The sequence below is a fragment of the Sorex fumeus genome, unplaced genomic scaffold, assembly GCF_029834395.1.
Source record: "Sorex fumeus unplaced genomic scaffold, SorFum_2.1 ptg000077l, whole genome shotgun sequence".
In the NCBI taxonomy this organism is placed as follows: Eukaryota; Metazoa; Chordata; class Mammalia; order Eulipotyphla; family Soricidae; genus Sorex; species Sorex fumeus.
In genome coordinates this window covers 6,674,658-6,698,896 of record NW_026606134.1, presented here as the reverse complement: position 1 = coordinate 6,698,896, position 24,239 = coordinate 6,674,658, and the positions used below count along the sequence as shown (strand labels likewise).

The window sequence follows — 24,239 nt, the reverse complement described above, 5'->3', positions numbered from 1 at the left end:
AAGTGCTAAAGGCTTTTGACCCTTAGAGGAGGTGCAGGGATGTGTGGAGGGGGTTAGAGCTGGTCGGGGAGGGATGGGTTTGTTGGAATGAGACCCACCCTTATTCACTAGGGCATCTTTCAATTTGCAGGCCATCTGCTTTTCTCTTGGTTGTATTTCATCATCCTAGAGTTCGATTCTCTTTCATCCAGATGTCCGCTGGGTTCTGAGAATCAGAACTCGGTTCTCTCCTTGCCTCTTCCTCTTCCTTCCTTAGTTGCAGGATCTCAGCCCCCAGCTCAGTGCAGACCAGCCCGTGTGTCAGAATGTCTGAGTCCCAAAACAGCTTCCAAAGTGCCCTGATGTTCAGAAACATGGTCCAGGTACCTTTTGAGACGAGACACCCAGCCATGTGCATCTCCTCCGCCCCCAACTTCATGGACACACTGTGAATTCTATATAGTAACACTCAAGTTTTATTTAAGTATTATTTGTTTTTTTTGGTTCACATCCAGTGATGCTCAGGGGTTACTTCTGGCTCTTCTCTCAGGAATTCCTCCTGGCAGTGCTCGGGGGACCATGTGGGATGGTGGGGATTAAACTCAGGTCAGTCGCATGCAAGGCAAATGCCCTACATGCTGTACTGTGTGCTCCCACGTAACAAGCAACTGCGTAACAAGCAACTGTTCTAGCTTTGCCTGTGCTACCTCATTTCTCATATGCATTCTTCGATGCCAGTGTTCTGGATGATTCCAGTTTGTAGCAGGTCCTCATTGAGCTTCCATCCCGAACCCTGTCCGAGGTGAGTGGGCTGTTTCCTGCTCACAATCTGACCACGCTGATAGATGTGGGGTCCTGGTGGGCTCTCTCATTAGTAACAAACACCATCTTGTGCTTGGGAATGCCAGCACCGGGGGTGCTTGCAGTAGCTCCCGGGAGGAACACAGCACAAGCTTATCTGCAGAGTTTGGGAATGATGCATTTTCTGCAAAGGAAGATGGTGGTACATGTGTTTTTTTTCTCCAGTGGCCTTGGATCTGAAACTTTGTTTGTGTCCCTATTTGCCTTTCGAATCTTAAAATCAGAGGACTTTTTTGCACTTAATCAGGTTTTCCACTGAGATAATTCCAACAGCTTCTTTGTTTACTTATAGTTTATAGCATTTGAACTTTTTCTGTCAGGAATACAGCTGGGTGGTGATAGCTTTTAACAGAGATATAAGTTACACAGTCTGTAGATATAAATGACTCCAGTCTGTAGATAGTTGATTCAGGAAGACTTTTATGGGCTGGAGAGAAAGCCTGGGGCTTAGGGTACTTTGACCTTGCATGCAACAATCCCTCCTTCAGCCTGTGGAATTGCATCTGATCCCCTGAGCACCAGAAGTAACCTCCAGAGCAAAGAGCCAGAAATAGTTCCTGAGACATTTACATAGATAAAAGAGATAAAGATTTCTAGAACAAGTCTATCACCTTCCCCTTAAAAAAAAAATAAGTCTTTTCAGCAGTTACTTTAAAAGAGTGTCTCAGCCACCCACACTTCCGAAAGGTCTGTAGATACTTATTATCAGTAGACTTATTTACATTCTGCACATAGCCCTGAGCTCGGTCTGTATTCAAAATACTCATCTCATTTCCTGGTGATCAACTCCAGAATGTCTTCAGGACTCCGTTAATCCCAGCCTTTGGACCCACTGCCTTTGGGAGGGCGTATATTAAGAGTACCAACAAGTGTCTTAAAAAACAAAAAGGGCAGATGATCTATCAGAAATATGGGGCCAGTAATAACAGGTAATGTTTGCTGAATGTGCCAGATTGTATCCTAAGAGTTTGAAGTGTTGTATTAGTTCATTCGCACTGTTCCGATGAGGTCATTATTAATGTGATCCTCCTTTGTGCCTGAGGAAGTGTGGCTTAAAAGCTTATTACCTTCCCCAAGGTTCCACCTGTACGGAGTGATGAAACCGGGACTTGAGCTGGGGGTGGGACCCCAGAATGCCTACTTACAGGATCTGGGGACAGTTCTGGGCTTACAGTGAGGGAACATAAATTTGCACTGGGGAATGAAGACTTTCCACGGGCAAGATGACTCATAGGTGATCTGTATTTTTTACCTGATGGGGTTTAGTGAGAATCTTTTCCTGAACCCTGGCAGCCTTTGCCATTCTTGCCGAGATCAATGCTGTTGTATGTGCACAATGGACGCAGTGCCCTACTTGTATGCTTTATTTGATGAATTCGCTTGAAACCCCCTAGAATTTTCCTCTGGTGTATCACTTGGACTTCTTGAGGCCACATTGCTCGGGGATGACTGGGTTTGCTTTTTTTCTGGTTTTGTCCATTTTCAAAATAATGGACTTATTCTCTTTCAATCTAGTTTTCAATTTGGATTCATGTGTAGGTATTCTCTACTTAAAATAATTTAAAACTGTCCTTAGAAAATAAAATGCTTATAGAGACATTTTTTATTTTTGGTCGGGGTGCCCCTGCGGTGCTTAGGCTTACCCCTGGTGGACTCAGGGGATAATATGGGGTGTTAGGGAGAGAACGCAGGTTGTCCACAAAGCAAGTATCTTACCTTCTGTACTAACTCTCTGGCCCCTGGACTTTTTTTTTTTAAGCATTTTAACTGTATAGCTTTATGTTTAGTGATCCAACTAAAAATAACACCAACATTGAAAACTTCAGGTAAGTTATATTAACTTTAGTAACTTTATAAGGATGTTTATAGTAGTTTCTTTTATCATCAGGTACAACACACTGAGAGACTCTCAAATTTGAACACACAGCAGAGCTTTTAGGAAACTTATTAGCACATCTTCCTGGACCATACCCCAGAGTCTTAACTCAGTAATCCTGGGGTGGTGTCGAGGATTTGCATTTTCTAATTTCTAGGTCATGTGAATACTGCTGCACCCAAGATCAATATAGAAATCCACTGCATTACACAAAGGATGTTTTGACAACGAACACGAGTCTGTTATCAAGTGCTAAAGAAATACACACCTTGTTGCTATAATACAGACTATCAATACAGAACTCATGCTTTAAAGATATATTCAGTGGACTATCATTTAGCCTTGATGAGTGAATTCCCCCCAGACTCCAAAGAACAAGTGTGTGATAGAGAGAACAGCAGTGGTTGCAGGGAGTCGGGGGGGGGGGGGGGGGGGGGTGGAGGGAAAGGCTGGTTCTGCGTGAGTGCAGAATAACACTGGGGATGGACTTCCTGGTTCTGTATTTGACTTGGAATGGTAAAACTCATGATTTGTATGTTTTACCACCAAATGAGTGCTAGCTCTCCTTTCCCCAAATGGGCTCTTTCTGGTTTGGTTCTCTGAAAATTTCGTAGTAGCAGGCTTACCCCATTAATACTGAGTCCCCCTAGTATCTAAGCTGAGACCTTTGGTTACCTTTTCCTTTGACTTGAAACCAGAGAGAAATGAACAAAATTCAGGGAAGATGCAAAGTGAAACAGGACAGTTTTACTGATTTATCATTATTATTATTTTAAAATTAAATCAAGTTACATTTTTGTAAAGTTGTTCACAGTAATTCATTGCATTTCGTATTCAAACACCAATCCCATCACCATTGTACTTTCCCACTACCATATTTTGAATGTCTCCACCCCAAATCCCAAAGAGTGCCCCCAAAGCAGAACCAAAACAATTTTGTGTTGCTTCTTATGAATAATCTGCTAAAGTTTCCTTAGAGGAAAGTGTGTGAAGATTGTTGTATTTCATCCTGGAGCCATTAAACCTTTATAAAAGAGATTATTAGCATGTTTGTTTAGCCCCATCAAATGTTCTGTGCTACTCTTGGTACATCAGTGGTACAGAATATGAAAGCATGTACTGCCATGTGCTCCAGCACTGTAGAACTGACCTCCTGTTGTTCATCGATTTGCTCGAGCGGGCACCAGTAACATCTCTATTGTGAGCTCCAGGAATTCTGAAATTCAGAATTATAGATTTAGCTTATAAACTTAGATTATAGAGTAGATTCACTCATGGGTGAGGCCTTTGTTGAGATTATGCACCAGGGGCATTTTGTGGGTGTGACTGCCAAGCTACTGGTAAACTAGGGAGATGGGCGCGGAGGAGGCCCAGTCTCACTCTGAGTGAGCTTGGAGAGTTCAGTTAGGGGTTCCGCGTACCTGGGTTTTTCTGCAGATTTACTCATGGGTAAGGCTGGTCTGAGCCTGTGGAGAGCCTGTGAACAAGGTGATAATTGAGTTCTGGAGGTTCTGCTGGGGCTCTCTTGGGGCAAGGAGGGGAACTTCCCCGCCCCACCTCTGAGTTGCCCTGGTTAAGACAGCCTGGTGCAGGGTCCGGAGGCATCTCTGTGGCGTGTTCAATCTTATTGATTATTTAAAAAAAAGCTCTCCAAGACCTTGGGTCAATTGAGATCATGTGAAAGGTACTCCAGTGAGGGAACACGGGTCTTAGTAGACTGGAGTATATGCCTCACAGCTCTGGGTTCAAGACACAGGATCCTGTGAGCTGAGATGGGTGAATCCAGTGTGCCTCAGAAAGTAATGAAGTGGGTCAAGGCACTGAAAATCCAGTAGCCAGTGCTCCTAACAAGAAAGTCGCATCCGTGTTTGTCCCCATTTGGTCATGTTAAAGTTGAATCCTTTGAAAATAGATATATATAAACCGTAAGTCTTCTACCTTCCCCAAAGAGATAGCATTTCATAGCAACCACTAGCCCCCGTTATGACGGGAAGGTCTGAGTTCTAGCAGGGAGCTGCCTGTGGCCGACCTTGTGCCACTATGTTAGTCTGGGTTCAAACTAGAAAATGGGAACCTGGACCCTAGCGGGTGGGGATCCTCTTCCTAGAAGTTGCTTGTTTGCTGATGGAGAGGTAATAAGAGAAGTCATGGCCATTAGGCCGTTTCCTATCCCACCCCGTAAGGCAAAAAGGCATGACTTATCTACATCATGCCATGTGGCCAAGAGTCTTATAAAACAGGGCTAGAGGTTAGGATTGGTTAGAATTCTGAAGTCTAGGAGCTTAGGTTAGGACAAGCCTGTGAGCTGACCTCTAGCTGTTGTTTGGCAGCTGTTCCTTTGGCTTAGGATGCTAGTGGCATCAGACTTGAAATAGCTCTATGACTGTCACCTAGAGAAATCACGTCTTTGTGTTTCATGCCCAGCTTGTCCATCATTGCCACACTTTGTTGACTTTTATTCTTTAGTCGCCCATCACTCCCTTTGTGGTTGCCATGACTGACGTCACACAGTCTGATTGTGATACTTGCTGGGGGCTGAATGCTTTATTGTGGTGGTGGGGATCCCCTTGGGGTTCTGGTAGATAGCTGGGATTGCACTTGGCATGAGGGGTGCTATTGGCATCAAACTCGAGGTATCACGCATGCAATGCGGGTGCTCTACCACCAAACCTTTCTCTTTCCAGAAGAGAATTTCTGTCAAAGTTACAGAATTGTACTTCAGGGTTATTATGTGTTTAGTTTTTTTCAATTGCAAAACTGAAGGAATGAGTTTTCTTCCATTTTATGTAAAAACGTCTAAATATAATAGCCTTCTTTTTGCCTCTTGGCTTGCAAAGTCTAAAGTCCCGATTGTCTGGCACTTTGCAGTAAAGTTTGCTGCTCTCCAGCATTTTAGAACCCTCTTCAGCATTTGACTAGCCTTCCCGTGATTGAGATGAGTTCTGCCTCCAGGCAGAAAGACTTAGCCTGCTTCATTTCTGAGTTGGAGTGCCTGATGTGTTCAGTTACACCCTCATGGTGTTCAGCTGTGCATGTGGGCTTCACTGTCTGCCTGCTGGCATGCCCCTGCCCGCTTCTGATTCTCTGCCCACAGCCTCCGTATCTCCAGCCCTTTCCTTTACGCGTGTCTCCGCTCGCTATGGCCAGTTCCACCTGAGCTCAGGTCACTGGATTCTGACCCACTGCTCAGCAAGCACGTTCGTCAGTGGGTGTTAACTTCAAGTACTGAGTTTAACACTTCATCTTACATAACTGCTATGGCCACTACTTGAAATCTGTCCTGCTATGGCCACTACTTGAAATCAGTCCTTGTTACCCAGAATAGAAAACTAACTAGCACAGGGGGCTGGAGCAGTAGTACAGCTTGTAGAGCATTTGCTTTGCATGCGGCTGACCCGGGTTCAATTTCCAGTATCCCATATAGTCCCCCGAGCACTGCCAGGAGTAATTCCTGAGTGCAGATCCAGGAGTAACCCCTGTGCCTCGCTGGTTATGACCCAAAAAGGAAAAAAAAAAAAGAAAGAAAAGAAAACCAGCACAGATCTTGGAGAGGGTGTCTCTTTTGAAAAGGATTTTCCCCTTCCTGTTTCCCCTACTTATTCTTTTAAACAATGTACTGTAGCACTGTTCTCCGGTTGTTCATCAATTTGCTCTAGTGGGCCCAGTAACGTCTCCATTGTGAGACTTGTTGTTACTGTGTTTGGCATATTGAATGCACCATGGGGAGCTTGCCAGGCTTTGCTGTGCGGGCGGGATACTCTCGGTAGCTTGTTGGGCTCTTCGAGAGGGGCGGAGGAATCGAACCCAGGTTGGCCAGGCCAGGTTGACTGGGCCAGCTTGGCTGGGCCGGCCACGTGCAAGGCAAACGCCCTACCTGCTGTGCTATCGCTCCAGCCCCCTTCAAATAATGTTCAGAAATGTTTGCCACAGCTATCTTTTTCTGTCACTTAAAAAACTCTGTACTTCCTTTTTGCATTCTGCTGTGGCCTTGAGACTTAGATTTTTGTGTAGTAATGTTGTTCCCTGTGATCTTTTTGTCGCTTTTTCCTTACAAGGGAGGGTTTTGTGTCTCACTTGGTGACTCTCCGGGGCAATAACTGAACGCTTGGCTCTGTACTCACGTGGCTCACTCTTGGTAGTGCCCAGGGAACTATCTCCGAGGTGCCGGGGATTGGACCTGAGCATGCATTGGACCTGAGACCCCTTGAGTTCTTGAGAGAGAGCAAAAATTCATTTTGTCCCTTCATGTCACTTTCAAATGACAGATTTTCACAGTTGGTCTGTCATCAAGAATTTCTGCTTTAAAGCCAGATTCCATCCTCAAAGAACCTCAGTATGATCTCAGTAGAAAGCTCTCTACTTGATTAAAATGCCAAATAAGCCTGCTTTTATTGTATTCATAGATAATAAGTGCCCAGCACTTTTTTGTATGATGTATGAGCACCTTGAAAACTAAACTTTTTTTTTTTCATGGAACTGATATGTTTGTAAGATGAAGTATTATTTAATAAACAGTTTTTCATTTTCAGGCATTCTTTTTTTTTATTTATTGAATCACTGTGGGAAAGGTTACAAAGCTTTCAGGTTTAGGTCTCAGTCATGCAAATATCAAACACATTTCCCTTTACCAATACTTATTTTTTATCATGAAGAACCCCAATAAAACCTCACCCCCCACCCCTCCCAGTCCCTGTGAGGCAGATGAATTCTAGTTAACACTCTATCTGCTTTGATTAGATTCATTGTTTCAATAAAAGATTCACCACTATTATTTAGAGTTTACCCCCCCCCCCAATCAGACATGCTGAAAAAGCATTGTGAAGTGATTTGCTTTCTACAGCTGGGTTCAAGAATTAAATGTTGGTTTTGGATTTCTGCTATTTTACCTATTGACCCTGGAAGTATTTCTACTGAAAGTCAGATAGTTAAGAAATTGGTTTCTGTGTTCTGGAGTCGTGGCCGTGCTGGAGAGCCACTCGTGGGGGGCAACGGGTGGCCTCGGTAGGGCGTGAAGGGCGGACCGAAACGCCCCCCTTCCCATGAGGTTTTAGTCGCCCCCACACCCCCGGCTCATACCTGCTGTCCACAAGGCTCCCATGCGGCCGCCATCCTTCTTTCCAGAGAAGAGAGGGCGAATGGGGCAACACCCTTTCCCCTCAGGCAGACTTGATGGCCTGGATTAACGCATATTCCGTTCACTGTTATTTAATAAACAGTTTTTCATTTTCAGGCATTCTTGAAAGATAACTACTACTATGGCATAAAAAGCCCATTAGTTTTTCTTAATCAACCAAATGCTGTTTAATTTCATGTAAATTGATGTTTTTATGCTAAAGCAGAAAAGATATTGCTTCCTTTCTTTTAACTTGTGCAATGGCTGAATAGAGTCTGAAATAATTAAATGAAAAGTTTGGTTTTTTGATTAAACAGTCAGAAAGCCTGAAAGGTTATTTAAGGACCCATTCTGCATGGTTTCGGGTGACTGCATGCCCAGGGTAATACCTGTTGTCTTGGTGTCATTATTAACGGCACTTTCTTTCATTCTGAGGTGTTTGATGATAAATTGGATTGTGACCCAATAAGAGCATGTTAGCTTGGTATCTGTGACTTGCTGTCTCGTTTAAGTAATCATTCACCTTGCAAGGCTTGTAGCTGGAGACTGTTGTGTAGCTGCAAGACTGCAGACTGAATATACCGGCACCTCCTCCAGCTCACTGAGTTAGAAGAAATGAAAACCAGTGAAAGAAACCTGCGTTCAGGGACAGAGAGATACAGTCCGGCAGGTGAGGTGGGTGGTTTTCACACAGCCAACCCAGGTTTGATCCCCGCAACCTTTATGGTCCCTCGGTGTGATCCCTGAGCCAGGGATTACTTTGAGCACCAGTGGATATGGCCCCCAAACCAAAAACACCAAAAACTAACAAAAAAACCTTGTTCATCTCTTGTTGGAAACATACGGGATTTCTTTCTTGGTACATGCTTAATTTTTTTTATGTGTTTAAACTGGGGACAGGGACTAGAGCAATAGCACAGCTGGTAGGCCGTTTGTCTTGCATGCAGCTGACCCGAGTTCGATTCTCAGCATATCGTATGGTCTCCCGAGCATTGCCAGGAGTAATTCCTGAGTGCAGAGCTAGGAGTAACCCCTGTACAAAGCAAAACAACAACAGCAACAAAAATAAAAAATAAACTAGGAACAGCTCCCTCCTCACACGTTTTTTGCTTATATATTTATTTTTATTAGTCACTTCTTTCAATCGTGGTACATTGTGCATAGCATCGATTATATTAATATTTGTAATATTTATACAGGCTTGTGGCATTGAACATGGTAGCGATGATGTGCGACCACCATCTTACCTCTACCCCAGACCTTTTCATTATTCCCACATGAACTTTGCCATTAAATAATAGCTCCCCTCCCCCAGGCTTTGTTCATAGCCCCCAATCTGTGTCTGTGCAGACATTTTCCGTTGAGTTCTTTCCCCTGAACTCTGTTCTTGGCCCATCCTCCAGCTTATTTTTTTTTCCTTTTTTTTTGGGTGGGGGGTCACACCTGGTGATGCAAGGGGTTACTCCTGGCTCTGCACTCAGGAGTTACTCCTGGCAGTGCTCAGGGGACCATATGGGATGCTGGGAATTGAACCCGGGTCGGCCGCGTGCAGGGCAAACGCCCTACCCACTGTGCTCTCTCTCCAGCCAGCCCCCCTCCTCCAGCTTATTTTTGAATGATTTCCTTCTCAGGAAGTGACTCTTCCTTTTATCTGTGCAATTTTCAATGTCAAATCGTGTTTTTTCTCCAAAACTGTGTTATTTGTATTCTGGAGTCTTCTTAGAGGCAGCAATAACTGCATGTGCCTTTCTCCTTTTCCTCTGTTTCTGTGGGGTCTAATTTTGGGTCCCTTCTGAGAAGTTCTGTGTCAGTCTAAGTGGACTCCTGCCGCATTGCTCTCTTGTTCTAACTGGCTCCTGTGTCCTCTGCAATGGCTCGTTTCCTTTGTCTCCCTGTGGTCCCCTTCACAGTTGGATTCAGACCAAACCTCTTTGTTTTTGGAGCAGTAGCAAACTTGACAGTGGTGGTGGGGCCCAGTGACTTGGGTTGTATTTGTCAAGCTCCTGTGTGATAAAATAATCACACAAATATCAAAATAGATGTATAGCCAGACTTACAGACTCTTTCGTAGGTGTCCTATACCCGGGATGGGTGAAGGGTGTCTTTAAAGGCCAGTGGGAAATTTAGGTTGATAGGTACTACAGTCTTTCTAATGAAAGGTACTCATTCTGTGGTGCCCTGCAGGCTTCTCTCTCTCTCTCTCTCTCTCTCTCTCTCTCTTTCTCTCTCCCCCTCCCTCCCTTCCTCCCCCTCTCTCTCCCTCTTACAACTGCCCTGCCATCTCTCCCAGCACAAAGATCACAACTTGCTTCAGCCTTATTTGGAGTGGATCATTGCGGTGTTATCATGGAGAAAGTTTATTGGTGGATATTATCTTCAGGTTGGCATGATGGTGTGAATCTCTGAAAGGGATCACAACTTGCTTCAGCCTTATTTGGAGTGGATCATTGCGGTGTTATCATGGAGAAAGTTTATTGGTGGATATTATCTTCAGGTTGGCATGATGGTGTGAATCTCTGAAAGGACACGTGACTTTGCCCCACACGTCCTGAGATTATTTCCTGATCTCTCTGTGTTCTGCTCTGTGGCTCTCTGTGAAAGTGGCCTTTCCCCAACTTGAGCTGAGTGTGCTGTTGTCCTTATTCATCATGGTAGACCAGTTGGACTGTTCCTCCTCTTTGGGGGGGCAGAGAGGAGAGTTAAGCCACATTCAGGGGCTGCTCCTGGCTCTGTGCTGAGGGGTGAGCCCTGGCAGTGCTCTGAGGGGCGGGGGTGGCCTATGTGGTACTGGAATTCAGGTTTGATCCAGGCCTGGCCACTGGCACCTCACATCATGGGTCGTCTTGATAGCCCTATACTGCTATTTCTGACATGCTGCTTTAACTTGACTTAGTTATATTTATTTTATTATTTATTAATTTAAAAAATCCAAGAGCAGTTTGCACGCAGTTCCCGTAGATGAATTTTAGGCATAGAATATTCCAAAACCAATTCTACTGCTAGTGTCTACTTGACCCCACCAGTGTTCCTGTGCTCCTTCCGGGCCCCTCCCCCCATGCCCTCCTGCCCAAGCCTGACACCTGACAGGCACATTTTGAAGTTTGATACTTGTAGTTTGAATCTCCTGCTCCCAGTGTTGCTGAGTCTGTGCTTTGGATATGTAACTCTACCGCTCCCCCACACCCTCTGTGTATCTGAGGCCCCGACCCTTCCTCGTTGTCCCATTACTTCCCTTTCTCATCTCTCTCCTCCCCCCTATATTTCTTCCCTTCACTGCCCTTCTCCCGGTACTCTGGGTTCCAGGTGACCCAGGCATCCTCCCTTTGTTTACTACATTTTCTTGTCCAATTATCCTCGATGCCACAGATAAGTGAGATCCCACTCTTTGCTTTTCTTTTTCTAGCTTATTTCACTCCACATGATGCCTTCCAGGTCCAACTTGCTTGCTGCAAACTGCCTGATTTCCTCTTTTCCTGCAGCTGCATAGTACTCCATTGTGGATCTATACTATGTCTTCATATTCCGCTCATCTGTCTTTGGACCCCTACGTTGATTCTGGATCTTAGCTATTGTACTGAGTTCTGCAGTGAATAAGGCCTTCTTTGAATGGATTTTCTTTCCTTTTTTGCTCCTTTTTAAATACTTAGGTTAACGGTATCTGTGAAGTTACAGATTCCAGTTCTCAATTTAGTAATATCTTAAAATGAGAAAATCTAGCTCAGAAACATACCCAGGGGCCTTGGTGCTGTGAATTATCTGTTGGGAGGGATGGCTGGAGTTGGGAGCCGGCATGCTGGATCTGGTTAGAAGGCAGCCTGGTCATCTGAAATCGGGCTGAGTGGAAATTTGGGGCTCAGTTGTATTGCTGGCAGTTGTGTGCCTGACAGGTCCTCAGGGCTTTCTGTAAGTACAGTAAATACCGTAAATACTGTGCACTTGCAAGTACACCCCAGTCATCCCCGCCCTCCCTGCCCCTCTCTGAAAGCCCAGGATGATTTAAGTGACCCAGAGCTTCTGGAACGTGTGCGGCATCGTGCAGCCGGATCCTGGATTGCAGATTCAAGTTCAATTCTCTCTTTTCCTTGCTGATTTTCCTTGCTGCTCTTTTCCTTGCTGATTGCGTTGTGCTAAGCGATGGGGGCTGGATGGAGATTGGACATGGGCCCAGCAACAGACGTGTGAGAGCTACCAGGTCAGAGACAGAACCAGATTATGTTCCAGCCCCTGATTTCCTTGTTTTGCATTTGGTGGTTGGTTGGCACGCCGGAATGATGGAAGCCCTAAAGAATGGTTAAGATTTTAGAAGCCCTGTAAAACAAGACGGTTTTGTCACCTGAGACTTGGCTTTGGGTTAGAGGTATTCTGTTTGAACAGGAGGACTTGTGATCTTGTGGTTAAAAAGGGCAAAAGAGGTTGAGAGTTGATAGGCACGAGAACCTTTCGGCATCTGTACTGCAAACCATAACATGTAAATGAGAGAGACAAAGTGAGAGAGACAGAAGAGAGGTGCTTGCCCTAGAGACCGGCTGGGGAGGGGGTGGTTTGAAGGGGTGGGAGGGAAACTGGGGACACTGGCCCTGGGAAGTTACCCTTGGTGGTGGGGTGGGTGTTGGAATATTGTAAGACTGAAACCCAATCCTGAGCAATTTTATAATGCGCTATCTCACGGTGGTTTAAAAAATTGTAAAAAATAGTGGTTGAGGTTTTTCTCTGGGTTTCAGTAGCGCCGTAAAGGGTAATATTAGCCTCCCTGCATGCAAAGTGGGGCCCGAAGGAGCAACCTAGCAACTGCCCCAACTCAGTTATGATCCAGAGGAGGCAGGAGAAGGAGACTGTGCTTCTGGGAGATGCCCTGGGGAGCGCAGACGTGGATCCATGCTGGTTCCTTCCAATGCTCTGTCAAGGGTGACAGAGAAAACAAGTATGAAAAAACTCAGAACTTCCATGGAGGAGGGTGGGCTGGGAAGAGTTGAGGGTGGTGTTGTGAGGTCAGATGAATGGGGAGATCACACAGCAGAGACACTTTTTTCACCCCAATTGAAACAAAAGGGGGAGTTGACCAGAGAATGGATTTTCTGAACAGATCCCTGGAATATTCTGGAGAATGGGAATGGTCACAAGGTGGGGAAGGACAGTGCTGAGTTTTGTCCATTTATAAGTTTTGTGTACCCACATTGTACTCAGGAGGTCTGGGGGCCCATTGGGTTAGGGGGCGTTTGGCAGTTGGGTTCTCAGTGGCTCTGCACTCAAGCCGAGGATGCTCTGGAGCCCTGTGATGCTGGGGACCACCAGGACCATACCTGGTAGTGCTTGGGTTGTGTGTGTTGCAGGGATGGGGCCCGAACCCCGGTAATAGCTGCCCTCCACCCCATGAACTTTTACTAAAACCAGTTTTGACTGTGCCTTTTACATCTTTAGTCTTGGTAAGATAATTTAGATGCTTGTGAAGAATGTTAGGGTTTTGTTTGTCCCTTTTACTTGGTTAATTTAGCAAGCCTTTCTGTCCAGATTTAATTTAATCATGTATCACTGGAAGTAACTGCTTCCCTTATAAATTAACTGGCAGCTTACAAGGGATTTGAGCTGCCTGAGTGATGGTTCTGCCTGGCACATGAATGGATCCCACCAGAGTTTCCGAAATGTTAAATTCTGAGAGATTTAACATTTTCTTCTACCTTTAATTACACCGAGTGTCATATAATGTGCAATATTCTTTTATGCAACTTTTTATTTCAGTGCAGTATTATAGTGGAACCTTAATGTATAAACATTAAGCCGTAATTAAGGATCCAGATTTAAAATTAAGCCACAGTTGGTGACTGTGCCAGTAATGACGACCCCTGATAAATTCATAAGTCATGCCTTTTTTCCGGGTAGCTGGCAATTTCTTATGATACCAGTTTTAAGATGTTTCTGATTTTTTTAAAGGGCTATCCTGTGGACAGAAATAGATTTGTTGCATTTTTCGTTTCTCTTGCAATATCAAAGGAAGAAAACCGAGGAGATTCGGGTAGAACTTTTGACTTTCCGCGTTGAAATGTCCCTAAGCCTTGGCATGTGGTTAGATGGAGGAGGTTGCTGGTTCTCTGCAGTGAAGATGCCGGCTCCTTCACTCCTGAGAGCAACCTTTGCACTTCGGACCTTAGCCCTGCCACATTTTCATGCCACTCCTTTATTGAACAAACATTTATTTGTTGCGCTCCTCGGCGAGCACCTGTGTGGGGTGGGAGTCCCTGGGTGGGGTCAGTGCTCATAAGATAAAGGAGCTGGAGAAGCAGGACAGGGCAGGGATATCAGCAGAGCGCCAGGCAGGCCTGGCATCGCGAGATGAGAGGGGAGAGATGGGCCCGTGTGTTGGGCAGGTTTCAGACCACACTGCACCTTTGGGCAAGCTCAGGCCAGCCCTGGGGGAGAGATTGACCCTTGAGGGCCTGTGCTGTCCAGGATGGGAGATCTTCTCCCCACAGCTGTGCCCAGCACTTGGCTGACACTGCCCGCATGGAAACAGATGCGATTCTCTAGACAGCTGCGACTGGAGGCTGCCGGCTTCCTGCTCTCTCTGATCGGGGTCCCCAGGCATTTTGTACATTTTTAAAAAAAAATTATTTTGGTTTGGGCGCCATACTTGGAGGTGCTCAGGGTGTACACCTGGCTATGCTTTCCGGGATCTCTCCTGGTAGGGCTTGGGGATCCTCCGGGGTCCTGGGATTGAACTCAGGTTGGTCACATGCATGATAAGTGCCCTCCCTCTTCTCTTCTGCAGTCCCTCCAGCCCCCATTGTGTGCGTCTTTTTCTGGGAGGACCACATGGGGTGCTGGGAATTGAACCCGGGTTGGCCGCGTGCAAGGCAAATGTCCTACCCACTGTGCTATTGCTCCAGCCCTATTGTGTGCGTCTTAACTCACACTGTGATGGTTTGTGGTCCTCAGCTTGTTTCGTACACATGGTGCGTTTCTTGCCGATTAGGAGGACACAGTAGTCTGCTGTTACAGCTGTGAGTACTGAGTACGTTGCAAGGAGAGAGGGTGTAAGGTACCCCTCAGATGCTCAGCGTGATGCTCTTTTTTTTTTTAAATTTTTAAAAATTTTTTAAAATTTTTTTATTAGTGAAACGCCATGAGGTACAGTTATAGACTTATAAATTTTTGTGCTTGGGTGCTCTTTCCCGTGTTTTCCGAGAGGTGACTGTGGCCAAGTTGGAAGAGAGTTTCTGTGCTGGGTGGATTTGCTGTGTGCAGAGTACCTGAAAGGAGTGATTGCACATCATGAGAAAGTGCTCCTTGAACGAGATGAGGGCATGAGGACTGGAGAGATAGTAGAAGGGGTAGGCACTTGCCTTGCACACAGCTAGAGGCAGGTTTGATCCTGACCTTTGCGTGTGGTTTCCTGAGCACTGATGGGAATGATCCCAGCGTGCAGGGCCGGAAATAAGCCTTGAGCACAGCTGGGTATGGCCCCAAACCAAACAGTATGATGAGACAAAGGGGGAAAAGGGAGACTTTTCCTTGGTTGGTTTGTTTTGGGGCCACACCCAGCCTACTCAGAGATCAGCCCTGGCAGGGCTCAGGGGAGGGACCATATGTGGTGTTGGAGATCTAACCCTGGTTGGCCCTGTGCATGGCAAGAACCTTATCTGCTGTACTATTTATTGCACCACCGCAGAGCATTTTTAAAAGCAGCAACTCCCAGAATTTCTTCCCTGCAGAAATGAATGAAATGCCTTCTTTGGCCAGGATTCACTCACAGGGGTGAGTGAATGATTTAGACGTAGGTTAAACACAGTGCTCAAAACAGGAGGGAGAGAAGGAGGGAGGCACTGGGGGGAGAGGGAGGGGGAGGAGAGGGAGGGAGAGGGAGAGCACCTGCCATAGAGGTAGGCAGAGGGTGGGGTCAGGGGTAATGGGAGGGAACCTGGGAACACTGGTGCCGGGAAGTGTACACTGGTGGAGGGATGGGTGTTGGAATACTTACGACTGAAATCCAATCATGAACAGCTTTGTAAGAGTCTGTCTCACAGTGACTCAATAAAAATGTCACACACACAGACACACACACACACACACACATACACACTGTCCTCTCATTGTTCGTCGATTTGCTCGAGCGGACCCAGTAACGTCTCCATTGTGAGACTTGTCGTTACTGTGTTTGGCATATTGAATACGCCACGGGGAGCTTGCCAGGCTTTGCCTTGTGGGCGAGATACTCTCGGTAGCTTGCCAGGCTCTCCGAGAGGGGAAGAGGAATCGAACCCAGCTCGGCCGAGCTTGCTGTGTGCAAGGCAAACACCCTACCGCTGTGCTATCGCCCTAGCCCAATAAAAAAGTAAAAAAAAAAAAAAAAAGACTCAGGTAAAAGTGTGGAAAATTGAATGCTCATCGCATGTGGCTTTAAGGAGGGTTCAGAATGAAGGTGAGTATTGAGATGCAGTGGCATCTTTTTGGGGAAATATATAGAGATGATCACCCGCTCTTTCATTTTCTTGATGGCAGGGAGTAAGTGGGGACAGACGGTATAAAGACAGGAATTCACAAACCTTTTCCTGCCTGAGACCAGCCAGTGGCTGTTTGGGGCTTGGATGGCCAGTTTCTGTTGTCACTCCTGGGTGCACTGTCTTCGTGGGCCGGTGGCCCCTGATGGCACCATGTGGGCAGGCAGGCTGAGCTGTGTCCTGTGGAACCTCAACAGTGGAGCTTTCATTTCTTAGATTTCTCATGTATCACATCATAGAATCATTTGCATCTCTTTCAATGATTAGAAAGTTTACAAAACTCATTCTTTTCTTTTTCTTCTTAAAAAACTCATTCTTCTTCTTCTTTTTTTTTTTTTCTTGTTGGGTCACACCCGGCAATGCACGGGAGTTATTCCTGGCTCTGAACTCAGGATTACTCCTGGCAGTGCTCAGGGGACCATATGGGATGCTGGGATTCAAACCTGGATTGGCCGCGTACAAGGCAAATACCCTACCCACTGTGCTATCGCTCCAGCCCCCTACAAAACTCATTCTTAACATTCGTGAGCTACCAGGAAAACAGGTGATAGGTTGGGATTTGTTGACCCCTTGACTTGCTTCCAGAATGGTGGTAGGACTAGTTTCTATTAGTGGAATAAATGTGGCAAAGAACTGAAATGTCCTTTGTCATTGTGGGGGGTGAGAAGGCTACCTGTGTGTGCTCAGGACTACTTGTTGACTCTGTGTTCAGGTTCTGTTTGCAAGACAAGGGATCTTTCTAGGGTCATTTACATGCAAGGCTTACCTTAATCCCAGTGCTACTGCTTCTCTGAACACAAATGTTTGTTTATTTATTTATTTATTTTTCAATAAAGAGGTAAGCATTTATTTCTTGAAGGTTTTAAATTCTATTTCTTTTATGTTACATAATCCCTCTATAGACTATAGGAGACTTAACTTCTGCCGTTGCTAAGCAGAAATTTTCATCATCAGTGTCCACACACCTGTCCCGTCCTGATAGTCAAGAATGGCAACATAATTGTAGGTCATTTCTATCAGAACTTAAGACTAACATGCAGGTATATTGATCTCACATGCCAATGACTCAAGCACCTTTGACTATACAACCAAAGAAGTTGCTGGGCGCTTCTTTCACTGGAACTACAAGAAACCAAAGTTAACAAGTAGAACTCAGATCAAGATTGACATCCACAAAGATGGATCTAAGGAAGCATGTTGACAAACATTTATTTTTGAGGAATTAAGGTTCCTGGTTTGAGCTTATCTGATCTGTGAAGGTAAGCCCAGTGAGGGTAGTGACTCAAAAGCATAGACTGGCTGGATTTTTCTTGTATTTGATAAAAGATGGAATGATCCAAAGTCTTATTGTACACAACAGTGCAAATTACAAATTTTAAGGAATGGGGAATTCTACTGTACCTAAGTTTTAGATCTATAGCACTGTGACCTAGCCCATGTTAGCTGTGTGTGAGGCAAGTGTCTTAACTCCTGTTCTGTCTCTCTGGCCCCATTGCCCTACCCTTTGGGGTGGGGGAATGGGGGTCACACCTAGTGGTGCTCAGGGATCACTCTTGACGTAGCTGTGGGCATTTTATGAGGTGCCTGGGGTTGAATTGGGGTAGGCCTCATGCAGAGCAAGTACTTTAATCACTGTACTTTCTCCCAGCTATCTTGTTATAAAGGGCTCTTTATGTATTTGGGAAATTCGTTCTTTTCCTTGAGTTATAGATATTTTTGTCATCTTTCAACATTTTATGGATTTACAACATTAAGAAAGTCTTAGAATTGCACGACATTTTACAATACAATCCCATTTGCTCCTCGCCTTCGTTCTGGAAGTACCTTGGTTGGTTGTGGCCAGTCTTCTAGTTTCTTCTTCAGCTGCACTTAGGAAACTTCTCCAAGGGTTTTTTCTTCTTTTCTGAGGACACCTGTCATTGGATGTCTAACCCACAGTAATCAAAAAGCTGTACTTTGAAAACACTTACCTCGCAAACTCCTTTGAAGGGATAGTGGAGGTCTCAAAGATATCATTGAGGAGCCTATGCCCCCCTGGGGTTCTCAGTCCAGCAGCCTGCAGAACCCAGGCTGAGGGACTCATCTGGTGACTGCCCCCTCCTCAGTGCTTTGGGCTTCCAAGGACACTTGGCATACAGGGAGTCATCTGGTGCTGGGATTTTTTTTTTTCTTTCTGGGTCATAACCAGCAATGCACAGGGGTTACTCCTGGCTCTGAACTCAGGAATTACTCCTGGTGGTGCTCAGAGGACCATATGGGATGCTGGGAATCAAACCTGGGTCGTGTGCGTGCAAGGCAAATGCCCTACCCGCTGTGCTATCACTCCAACCCCAGTCTGGGTCAGTTTTGTGCTGGACATCCATGCACCCTAACCACTGAGTTCACTGAACTATCTCTCCACCCCATAATCAGCCTCCCACCCTCCCTCCCTCCCTCCCTCCATCCCTCCGTCCCTCCCTCCCTCCCTCCCTCCCTCCCTCCCTCCCCTCCCTTCTATCCTTCTTCTCCTCTCCCTTCCTCTCTTCCTCGCTCTTTCTTTTCTTCACACCAGGTGATCCTGAGGGCTTACTCCTGGCTTTGTGCTTCGGGGTCACTCTTGATGGGCTCAGGGGATCCTATCTGGTGCCAGGTCAGCTATTGCTGCAGTCGCAGACACCCATTTTCGAATCAGGGTCTCATTCAGGAACTGGGTGTCCAAACTTTGAAGAGCCACCATCCCAATCCACTGCAGTGCCCCGTTTCATTGTTCATTGGAGTTTTCCTTCGAGAATGGACCTCAAGAACAGGGCTCCTGACGCTCGAGCTGAATGTTGAGTGCTCTTCAGCTATATTTTCGGTTCTTCCCAGAAGGAAACTTGCGGCATGCCTGTTGCTATTGAGTGGCCGCTGCGAACCATCCCTGGCTGGCTCCAGCCAGCAATGGAGAACTTGTTCTACTTAATTTTAATTTCTTTCTGCTCCATAAAGTTTTGATTTAAAAATAAGAAAACACATTTTTACATGAAGTCGTCCTCCTCTTTTTCATGTTTCAGCATAAATGACATACTGAACTAACTCAGTGCTGCGTTCAGTGACGGGTGGACAGCAAACCTTTTACATGGTAGTTAAATTCGAGAAGCGTGAACTCAGAGCAGCATGCCCGGCATTGTCCATAGATCATGCGACATAACATCATTAGTAGAGAACAGAAACGGGTGCACGTAAGCTTTATAACTTTGGTCAAGTTTTATATTTTCCATTTAGTCACCACTTCGAAAGTTCGAAATTTCAAAGAAGTCAGCAAAAATACCAGTTATGAATGGGTTTGGGGTTTATAATGATACATGATATTATGCATTTACTAGCTCCTACGCTGTGCCCCGTCTCAAAATTGAGCATAAAACCTGTCTACAAAGAAGATTTACTCCTGTGGCTCCTGTTTTTTTTTTCTTTTACACACAATCTCTCTACACATCAAGCAGTGTGTAGATCGAATATATTAACATGAGGTTGTAAACTATATTTGTAAGGTTACAGTTATAACTTTTTAAGTGTGATGAAATGTCTTCCTTTTTACTCCTCAATAAAAGCTATCACTTATTGTCCACGCAGCTTTTATGACTGCGCCAGTGACAGCTCTGTGCCCCAACCTGGCGAGCTGTGGGAAGTGGAAGGCGGTGCCAACCTCCTCACAGGCGTGGGGGTCAGAAACAGTCTCATGTGCCAGACTCGTCGATTGTGGACTTCTGGCTTTACTTTCTTTTTTTTTTTTTTTTGCTTTTTGGGTCATACCTGGCAACGCACAGGGGTTACTCCTGGTTCTGTACTCAGGAATTACTCCTGCCTGTACGTGCGGGACCACATAGGGGATCGAACCCTGGTTGGCCCCATGCAAGGCAAACACCCTACCTGCTGACTTTTCGCTCTGACTTTTCTTAGAGTCGCTGTGTTCTGTTAATTTTCAGTCACCAGTTTGCAGCTTTTCAGTAAAAACCCGAATAGAGGAAAGTAAACGAAAGTAGAAGGATGGAGGTGATAGTGTAATGCTTTGGGTCTGATCTTTTCCATGCTGACACAGACGAAATTTTCAAGTGCCCCTGAAGAAAAGCAAGCTGTGGTCAGCAGAAATGAAATCAGAATTTGCTGGGGAGGGTCTCAGGGAAGTCCTGTATCTCAGCACCATTGTTCTTTGCCCAATTATAGCAACTACTCTGTTGCAAGCAGTTACTGCAAAGACTGGTTTTAAATATAAATGAAGACTGTATATCTTCAGCCTTTACTTCAGTGAGATCATATTAAAGTTGAACTCCATTCTAATCTATACTTTTGTTTTCTTAGATTTTTTTAGGAGAAAAGGTTAAGACCAATTCTAGAGATAACAAAATATACTCCATGATTATAAAAGATAAACTGTTAGATATTTCATCACTAACGTAGTAATTATTTGATGTATATTTTAGTTGGTTTTAACAGTTTTTGACTTCTGTTTAGATTATTTTAACCATTGGTATAAGTTTTATCAAATGGTTTGATTTTCTTTTTTAATTTTTAAGTTGTCAGTTGCTTTTTAAAAAAATTAGAAAAGGTTCCCCCCCCCCCCCTTCTTTTCTCCACACTCATAGTGCTCAGGGTTTACTCCTGGCGCTATGCTGAGGAATCACTCCTAGAGGACCGTATGTAGTGCCGAGAGTTGAACCCTGGCTGGCTCCTTGCAAGGCAAGTGCCTTCCCAGAGTGACTGGCCCTCGGGCCATGCCAGTGACTTTTTAATGGATTATAAGTAGTTTCCTTTGAATCAACTTTTAAAGGAGCACATACACGTTTGTTGTTTTCTTAAACTCTTCCTCTTACCTACATTGACCGCTGCTAATTTCTGATTTTCTCCTGCCTTGAAACATGGGAGTAAGTCCCCGAGAATGCTTTTGTCTAAGCGGAGACTTGTAAACTTGTTAGCTGGGATTGCTGGTTTACATCGCAGGATGCTGGACCCAGGCTGCTTTAGAAATTGTGCTCCTACAGGGAGTGGGAGGTCAGGAGGTGCACACCTGGCAGTGCTCAGGGCTTACTCCTGGCTCTGTGCTCAGAGGTCACCTTTTTTTAAAATAAATTTTATTGAATCACCATGAGATAGTTACAAGTTTTCATGTTTGGGTTACAATCACACAATGATCAAACACTCATCCCTCCACCAGTGCACATTCCCCACCACCAATCCCCGGTATAAACCCTCTTTCCCACCCTCCCCCTGCCTCCATGGCAGACCATATTCCCCATACTCTCTCTTTACTTTTGGGCATAATGGTTTGCAATTCAGACCCTGAGAGGTTATCATGTTTGGTCCTTTATCTACTTTCAGCACACATCTCCCATCCCGGCCGATTCCTCCAGCCATCTTTTTCTTAGTGATCCCTTCTCTATTCCAGCTCCTTCTCCCCTTTGCTCATGAGGCAGGCTTCTAGCTATGGAGCAATGTTCCTGTCCCGTGTATCTACTAGCCTACTATCTGTAGGAGTCAGCCTCATGGTATATTGTTTTATACTCCACAGATGAGTGCAGTCCTTCTATGTCTGTCCCTCTCTTTCTGACTCATTTCACTTAGCATGATCCTCTCCATGTCTATCCATTTATAAGCAAAGTTCATGACTTCATCTCTCCTGACAGCTGCATAGTATTCCATTGTGTAGATGTACCAAAGTTTCTTTAACCAGTCATCTGTTCTAGGGCACTTGGGTTGTTTCCAGATTTGGGCTTTTTTGTGAACAGTGCTGCAATGAACATATAGGTACAGATGTCATTTCTACTGTGCTCCTTTGCATCCTCGGGATATATTCGCAGAAGTGGTATTACAGGGTCATATGGAAGCTCAATTTCTAGTTTTTGAAGGATGATGCAAATTGTTTTACAGAAAGGCTGGACTAGTGGGCATTCCCACCAACAGTGAAAGAGCATCCCTTTTTCCCCACATCCATGCCAGCACTGGTTACTTTTGTTCTTTTGGATGTGTGCCAGTCTCTGTGGTGTGAGATGATATCTCGTTGCTTTGATTTGCATCTTCCTGATGACTAGCGGCATAGAGCATTTTTTCATGTGCCTTTTGACCATTTGTATTTCTTTTTTGAGGAAACTTCTGTTCATGTCTTCTCCCTATTTTTTGATGGGGTTGGAGGTTTTTTCTTGTACAATTCTACTAATGTGTTGTATATCCTGGATATTAATCCCCTATCAGATGGGTATTGGGTAAATATTCTTTCCCATTCTGTGGGCTCTTTCTGTATTTTGGTCACTTTCTTTTGAAGTGCAGAAGCTTCTTGGTTTGAGGCAGTCCCGTTTGTTTATGTTTGCTTCCACTTGCATGGTTAGTGCTGTTTCATCCTTAAAGATGATTTTTAGCTTCAATGTTGTGGAAAGTTCTGCCTACATTTTCCTCTATGTACCTTATTGATTCAAGTCTGATATTGAGGTCTTTAATCTACTTTGATCTGACTTTTGTGCCTGGCATTAGACAGAGATCAGAGTTCCTTTTTTTTTTGCAGGTAGCTATCCAGTTTTCCCAGCACCATTTGTAGAGCCCACTTCTGACTGGACTTGAGGGATGCTGGGATCAAACCCGTATCCTCCACTTGCAAGGCAAGTGCCTGATCCACTGGACTATTCCTCCAGCCCTTTAATTGAGCTTCACATTGGTTTCCAGCACTATATTCAGGAGTACTGCCTTCACACTTGGTCATCCGTGTCTACCACACCACACCCACCAGCATCTCCTTCTCTCCCACCCCACCAGTTCCTTCTACCTCCCACCCCTTCTGCTGTGTCAGGCAGAAAAAAAATCTATGGGCTTGTGGTGTTGGTTCCTTCGCAACATTTCTTCGGTTCCACTTGCAAGGAAAATCTGTGTACCTGTATTTGAGACTTTGTTCTTTCTTTTTTGACTTACTTGACTCAGTACCATCCTCTTATGTGTATTCATCTTTTTTGTTGTTGGTTCGTGAAGTAGATGTGGTTTGTATTGCTTTTACATGGGTGGACTGGGAGATGTGGCATGTGGGTAGGGGTTGGGTCGTCTCATTGTTCAAAGCCAGGGTTGGAGAGGTAGTGCAGGGGTTAAGGCCTTACATGTAGCCGATCCTCCTTGGATTCCTCACATTGTTCCGCCAAGTGTGGCTTGGAATGAGCCTTGGGCAAGGGTCAGAAATATCCCCTAAGCACCACCAGGTGCCCTCCCTACCCCAAAACAAATCCCTGTAAACAAGATTCATTTTGAAATTGTTAACCAGTGTTTCCTTCTTTGTCTGTTAGAGCACATCTGGAGCCATTGATTGACTGTATCTTGACTGTTGTGAACAATGCCAGAGTGATAGTAGAAATGTCTCTGTGTTTTCATGTTCTTTGAGTAAATCCTTTCAAGTGGGGCTGCCGAAATCTAGGGCTGCAAACTCTTGTCTGTACCACCAGTGGGCCACATTCCACCACAGATGATGCTCTCTCCCCTTCTACTCTTCTGAATTGATTGTTCCCTCACTTTTTTGAGAGTAGCCTTTCTCCCAGGTGTGAGGTGATACTTGATTGTGGTTTTGATTTGCTTTTCTCTGATAGTAAATGATGATGAATGTTTTATAGTGGTGTTGTGGTGATTTCTCTCTATTTTATTTCTTTTTTTTGGGGGGGGGCATACACTCGGTGTTGCTCAGGGGTCACTCCTGGTGGGGCTTGGGGAACCATATGTGGTGCTCGTACTCGGGATCGAACTGGGTTGGTCATATGCAAGGCGAATTGTCCTACCCGCTGTACTAATGCTCTGGCTCTCCTTTATTTTAGAATGTTGGTTTAAATGTGACAGGAATGATTTAAGATGTGATATGGTACGTGAATGAGTTATTTTAGGTAGTTTTAAGAGAGGAAAAAGAAGGTCTTTTTTTTTTTCTTGGTCAGCCTCCTCAAAA

At 45.1% G+C, this 24,239-nt stretch overlaps 1 protein-coding gene and 1 non-coding gene across 2 annotated transcripts in view; one reads left to right on the top strand and one right to left on the bottom strand.

Moving 5' to 3' along the window:
• The window catches only part of ADGRA3 (adhesion G protein-coupled receptor A3), a 132,050-nt gene that overhangs the window by 17,250 nt on the left and 90,561 nt on the right, over positions 1-24,239 (top strand). The gene's annotated exons all lie outside the window — the stretch shown is intronic.
• On the bottom strand, positions 17,274-17,520 carry LOC130038546 (small nucleolar RNA SNORA53). Its single transcript, XR_008794731.1, has one exon. It is a non-coding gene; the product is annotated as a small nucleolar RNA SNORA53 (small nucleolar RNA).